This window comes from Pipistrellus hanaki, assembly GCF_964339955.1.
Source record: "Pipistrellus hanaki genome assembly, chromosome: 7".
NCBI lineage: Eukaryota > Metazoa > Chordata > Mammalia > Chiroptera > Vespertilionidae > Pipistrellus > Pipistrellus hanaki.
The window spans coordinates 20494576-20501642 of record NC_140509.1 but is presented as its reverse complement, the minus strand read 5'-3'; positions in this window follow the sequence as shown (position 1 = coordinate 20501642).

Sequence of the window (7067 nt, the reverse complement as noted above, 5' to 3'; positions counted from 1 at the left end):
TCACCAGAATGTCTAATATTTAAAAATGAACATATACTCAGAAAATCACCAGAATGTCTAAAATATTTAAAAATGAACATATACTCAGAAAATCACCAGAATGGATTTAATAAATCCATGATTCATAATCTGTCATGAGATACAGTCAGTGCTAATAAAAAGTAAGTTTTAACAAACTTTCAGCAAGTCCTGGGGATAAGAGGAGAAAATACTGAGTTCCAGAAAAGAGAATATTTAAAAATGAACATATACTCAGAAAATCACCAGAATGTCGACCATCACCAGAGTAGACACCACATCTGTCATGGGCATCATAGTGCCCTTTCAGAGCAAGGGTGCCATGGCCCAGCTGTCGTAGGAGTTGGCTATTGATTGCTCACCCCTGCGTTCTTCCCTTTTCCCACCCACCCAGAAATGACTTCCCCTGAAGGGAGTTGCCTTGCTCACATTTAAGCCTCCTTTCCAGTGGTAGCCAAGAGCTGAATCAAGATGTCCATTGTGAGCTAGCACTACAGTAGGTAGTAAGCAATCATTTTGCAATATATAAATGTATCAAATCAATGCATTGCACACCTAATATCAACTAGAGGCCTGATGCATGAAGATTTGTGCAAGAATGGGACTTCCTTCCCCTGGCTGCCGGCACCGCCTTCGCTCTGGTTGGAGCCACCTTTTTGCCCAGTGCTGCCTTTCCACCTTCCCACACTGCTCCAAGGCCTGCGGAATGCCTGTGTCGTCACCATGGTGATTATGCATGCATCCTGCCCTGCTTCCAGCCGCTCTGGCATCTGTGTGTGCAAATGAACCAGCCACCTTTGTAGGATTAATTTGCATACTCACTCCTGATTGGCTGGTGGGCATCATGAATGTACATTCAATTTACATCTTACTCTTTTATTAGTGTAGAAGATTATAGCTCAATAAAGCTGCAGGGGGGGTGGGCGCAGCAGAGAGAGTGTCCATCAGGTATAGGGACAAGGAAGCCTGCTGGCCTGGCCAGAGTGGTTTCCCTGTGGGCTGGAGGAGGAGTGTCCACAGAAGTGTGTGGGAATTTAGAAAGGGAGAGAACAACAATAGACCTCTTTTCAGGAACTTGGGCAGAGAAAAAGGGGAACGTAGCTATGGAGGGAATTAAGTTCCTTATTTGAGGTGGGTTTTAAAAATGTTTGTAGAAGCGGCTGAAGATACAGGGCAAAGTGGACCATTGATTTCTTGATGGAGCAAGGTAAGCGCTAAGAAAAAAAATGGGCCTTCAGAAAGAGCTAGTTGTGACCAAGAAGTGAGGTCTGGGGACAGGAGAGAGTCCAGCTGCATGAAAGAGCATAGCAGGGAATGGAGACTGCGGTTCACATGGGAAGGCCTGAATTTCCTCCATAAAATAGGGCTGACATTCAGCAGTATCTTAACATGCTGCATTAACAATTTTAAAAATATTGTAGCTTTTTCTACAAGATGCAAAGTGATTTCCATGATGGTCACATAATGATATTGCTCAGCCCCGCCTAGAATGGACATGGGCCAAAAGGGGTGCGGAGGGTGTGTTCCAGCTGCTGAGCGGTCTAAAGGGTGGCCCTGGGCGTGTGTGGCAGAGCATTCCAGTGCTGGCAGAGCAAGTGGTCGGACAGGTTATGCCGTTGGTGACAAGAACAAGGTGCTGGCTGAGTCCAGCCCTTGTGGGAAGCCAGGGTGTTCAGATGGGTGTCTGGCTGTGATCTCCAGCCAGTATCTCCAGCGCCCTCTGGTGGCAAAAAGTACCAGGAGGGACCTATTGACTAGAAGCAGAAACCCCTGTAGACGTTTTTCTGTAAAGGGCCAAATCCAGCACTATGGGCTTTGAGGACCATTCAGTCTCTTTACATAAACAAATACACACCACCAAGTACTATTTACAAAGGCAGAGATCCAGGCTTAAGGACCCCTCACCTGAATAATTTAATAGGAATATTATTTTTGAAAATGACAATGTTCCCAAATCGTGGCTCAGAGAAGGACATCATCTATATGGTGATCACTACCTTAAACAAGTCTTCAAAGCACACAACTTATTTGGAAATTATATAAGGGATTGGCACTATTTTCTCTAGGAAAGGAATTTTACAGAACATGCAATTTTGCTTTAGACAATAAAAACAGAAGCCATTTAAAGTGTTTGTGTTGACCTATGCATTACTACACATTTCCACACTAGCCATCTGCTCTGAGGGACATTCTTGAGGTGACAAGGAGGGAATATTGGATTTGGGGAGAGTAATGGAAACGTGGAATGTCTGAGTGAATCAATCTGACTTCAGTTTCTTGGGACATGAGAAGGATGGTTGCAGGGCATGAGGGACACAGGGGAGGTCCGGGATCCTGAAATTCTGAAAGATGCCATGATTGAGAGCTTTCCTCCGGTTATAACAGCAGATTTTGAGTTTGGAGATTTTGGGTGTGGGTGTCAGTCACAGACACACAAATGAGTAAGACACACACTTGCTGCCACCGGGCAAGTCAGGAGGTGTTATACAGTCTCACCAGGCCTGGCCAGCAGCACTGCCAGCCTTGCCCTGGGGCACCCACCCACAGGCAAGCGTAGCGCTACTTCTGCTATCACCTCCTCTACGCCTGTTAGCGTAGGCATGTTAACAAGAGGCGCCCGGAGTCCAGCATTTGGCTAGAGACACCAAAGCGTCCTTCTGCCTCCATGTGGAACTACTGTGCACACACTTCAGGATAGAAAACAAGAGCTGGTAATTCCTGAAAGCCTACTATGTGCCATCTTTGTCACATTATTCTCTTAAAAATTCTTGGAGTAGCTGTTATTCCCATTTTAGAGATGCGTTAACTGAGACTTGGGGAAATCAAGAAAAAATTTATCAAAGTCACAGAACTAAGTAATGCCACAGCCGGATTTAAATCCAGCTTGGTTAACTTCTGCTCCTTCTAACATCCTAGCACAGCGGTTTTCTGTGTCTAGTCCCCTGACCAGAAACAACAGCACTTGCTAGAAATGCAAATTCTCTCACCCTATCCCAGGCTCCTGATCAGAGACTCTGGGGGTGGGCCCAGCAGTCTGCTTAAACTCAGGTGCACGCTGAAGTCTGAAGCCACTGCAGATGCTGTCTCCGAGAAAAAGAGGGTACAGTAAGGCCTCATTTAACATTCGATAGGTTCTGTGACTTTGAGCAAAACAATGTGTAATGATATAAATAAGGGTCCTATGGCATCTCATCTATGTTATAACAAAAAACTTGGAATAAAATGATGTTACTCAAGACTTCACTGTCTTATAGGAGGTGCCAGGTTATAGGATAGTGAGCAAGAATACTATAGGATGGTGAGCAAGAATACTATAGGATGGTGAGCAATAATACGCTCCGCCACACTGAGCAGCCCTGAACCATCCCAGAGCACTGAGAAAGGAGACAGGGCAGCCAGGCAGGGACTTTTCTGGCCACCCAACGCCCAGATCTTTGAGGACCAAAGCAATCCGATCACAAGGAGCTGTGAACAGAGACGTACAAGAGCATCGTCATATTTTGTTGACACTGTTCCCTCTCACAACGTGAAATAGCAACATGACATTGTTATTCTGTGGTGGCCAACAGGAGGTTTGGTAACTGGCCCCACATTTACCACAGGTGGGTGACAAACCCTGGATTTCCAATAAACTGCCCCTACCCCGGGTGCATAACCTTTAATGGGAGGGGCGGTGACCACCAGCCCCCACTGGTGTGGAGGGAGTCAACATCAGCCAGGTGTCCCATGTCCTCCTCTCATCTAACTGGTGAGCTTTCACACTGCACACCTTTCAGTGTCCGGGTGAGAACCACAGGGATGGGAGTTACCTGGCAGCCGCCAGGGCCCAGGATCGCCTCCCCAGGTGCATCTGCTCTCGTGGGAGACGCAGGCAGGGCCAGAACACAACCACCCCCATAGTCACCTGTGGCAAAACTCCCCGACCTCAGACTTTGCAAAATGATTAAAACCAAGAGCGGCCCCAGCCTGACAGACCCAGCCCATAGCTCGTCTCCAGATTTCCAAACCAACGCCGAAACTCACCCCACCCTCTGTGCCTCCGGGACAATGGGCAGGACCAAGATTCAGGAAGAACGCGCATTGCCCAGACAAGTTAGTGTGTTGTTTTGTTTTTCCAGGCGGTACTAATCTAAGTTTTAAACAAACAAGCATGGCCAGGTGTGTGGAGGGGAACATGGTCCAGACAGAAGCCCATGGTCTCCCAGAAAACCCCTCTGTCTGGGTGCTCAGTGGGTGCTGGGCAGGGGTTCTTGGGCAAGGCAGCACTTTGCAAAGCAGCAAGATCTCGTCATGGCTTACCTGGAGCAAGTCCCTAAAGAGCGGCATTTAGAGTCTCTTTACAGGGTGTCGGGTGTAGGGTGTCACTGTTATGCCTGGTGCGAGGCACCTTCCCTGCCCTCTCTCTCTGCAACCAGGGCTGGAAGGCCAGTGTCCAGTCAAATTAAACACTGCCCAGGCACACAAGTTCTCTGTTCTCCCTGGTTTCTGCTCCTTTGACTCAAGGATGGTTCCCAAAGGGGAGCGACCTCTTTGTCACATCTTTCACAACCACGCTTTTGAAAGGGAGGCTCTTAAATAATACATCACGAGTCACCTTTCCTATTTCCCCCAAACCGCATGAAGGTCAGGTTGCAGCACTATCGATTTCCAAGTGCTCATTATCTGTCTTCTCTCCAAGGGTAGGCTATTAAAGGTAGCGAGGATAAGATCATGCCTCGCGGATTAGCTCATTCTAGAGCTAACTGCCAATACCTGGAACAAGTTCAAGCTCTCTGAGCGCCGGTTCCCAAGCAGTCCTTTCAGGCAATGTCAAAAAACACTTTTTTTCCCCCTCTGGCCACCCACCTAACCATATAATTTATCTCCAAAGTGTCTTGAGACTTGCACAAAGTTGGAGATGACAGGAATATTTTCATAGCACTTAGCATAGGACACGATATGGGGTGGGCAGAGGGAGGGGTCGGTGGCAGGGTTGGGCTGGGCAGAGTCACAGAATTTGCCAGCACAACCAGACACAAATGAAGGGCCAAGCCTGCCTAGATAGCGGTCTAGTTTCACCAAGTTCCATGCCAGATTTTGTTCATAACCTAGGCCTAAATAATTACAAACATTTAAAACAGAACCATCGCCACGACGATACGTTCAACTGTAAAGGTAACTACAGGCTCACAGTATTTTAGCTGAGGGAGGGGCACAAAGCAAAATTTGGAGTAACTGAGATCAGAGACTCTAGTTAACAGAGATGTGAATTCGAATTGCAACTTTGTCATTTACTCTTTGAGCTCGGAAAAGTTATTAAATTTAATCTTAATTCTCTCCTTTGCAAAGATCAATATCAGCACTCACCTCATGCAGTTGTTCTGGAAAACTGAGACTGTGTTCAGCGAGCTCGGCATGTGGCACATAGTAGCTGCTCAGTTAAACAGCAGCCATTATAACTACTGCTTCTCTATACCAAGGGGCAGCTCATTACAGTTGACCCTCGAACAATGAGAATTTGGACTGTGTAGGTCCACTTAGAAGCACCTTTTTTTTTTTTCTTTCTCAGTAAATACGGTCAGCCCTTCCCCTTCATATCCGAGGGTTTCTTACCTGTGGGTTTCGCATCCCCAGATTCAACTAACAGGACCAAAACAGTGTTTTCTAATGCCCCATTACAGATTCCCAAGCGCTGATACAAAATACTGGTTTCGATCTGGTTGGTTGAATAAGCTATAGTCAAAGGTAGGAGGATGTTCGACTGCACGTGGATGGGGGACCCTATCCCTACCTTGTTTAAGGGTCAATTGTACTGTTTAGACATTAAATGCTGATGCCTCCAAAGGACCTTGGAGGACCAACCCAATCAGCTTCTTACCCGGTCAGGACAGAGCCTGGGCATGCCCCGTGACTGCACACTCTCACAGTTTAAAATTTCACCGTCCTTCTGGCCAGCTGTGAGGTGCAAAACTCCTGCCTCCCCTCAGCCTCAGCCTGCTGAAAAAAAGCAGCCAGATCAGGTTCTTCGGGTTGGTTTCCCTTTCCCGCCAGCTGTCAGCTCTGAAAAAAGGGAGCTGGGCAGAAGATGGGCGTGTCCTCTACACGCGCAGTCAGGCTGCATTTGTGTCTTTTACCCAGGAGGCTTTCCCCCGTGGGTGACCCATTTCTTAACCGTACTTGCCTCCCCTGACACACAAAAGCCTCAGAGGTCTCCCTTGGAGACAGACAATCGTAGCAAGAGTTCGTGAAAAAGGAAGCAGTGGCCAAAATCACCGGTGAACTAGAGATAAGATAGTAAATGCCCTTTTCTCCATTCAGTGTGTGTTTCTTGGTAGAAACTAGCTTTCCCTTCAGGACAGCTAGCTAGAAAGTCCAGCTAGAGAATGTTGTTAACCTGATCATTATGGAAACCCCCTCCTACCCTCTTCAAACCCAACCCCCCCCCCCCCCCCCCCCCCCCCCCCCCCCGCCAATCTCACAAGCATCTGTGGTAGCACAGGTGAGGACATCTTCGGATCCCTGCCAGAGACTAGCACGTGTCCTCTCCTTCCTGATGGACACTGCCCTGGAGGTCCAACACTGCTGGCCCCGAGGCAGCGTGCAGAGCTTGCAGAGCACCATAACAACATCAAGACCTATAGCAGCAGCAGCCTGCCCCTTCCTGAGAGCTGGCGTGGCGTCTCCCAATAACCCTCTCTCTAAGCCTGGAAGAGGTCTGACGGCCCTGTTTGAGATGAAGGACCTGCAGTCCCCGAGGTTAAGTAGCTTTTCCAGAGCTGGGGCCGGGCCTGGGACGAAAACCTGTGTTCAGGATTCCAAGGGCTGTCATGCTGACTCAGCAAGTTCAACCCCCAAAGGCTGCTTCCCGTCCTTCAATTATTTCACCGCGCAGCCTTCTTCTTGTGAATATTTTAACACTTAATGCAGCTCCTTGCGAAGGGCTTAGTAGTGGTCTTTGTGTTGGTAATTGTTCAAGCTGAAGGATAGGTGTGCTAGCAAGGGGGTCCATTATGTAATTCTATGTAATTCGACTTTTGCATGTTTTTTATCATCCACAATCAGGTGTTGGG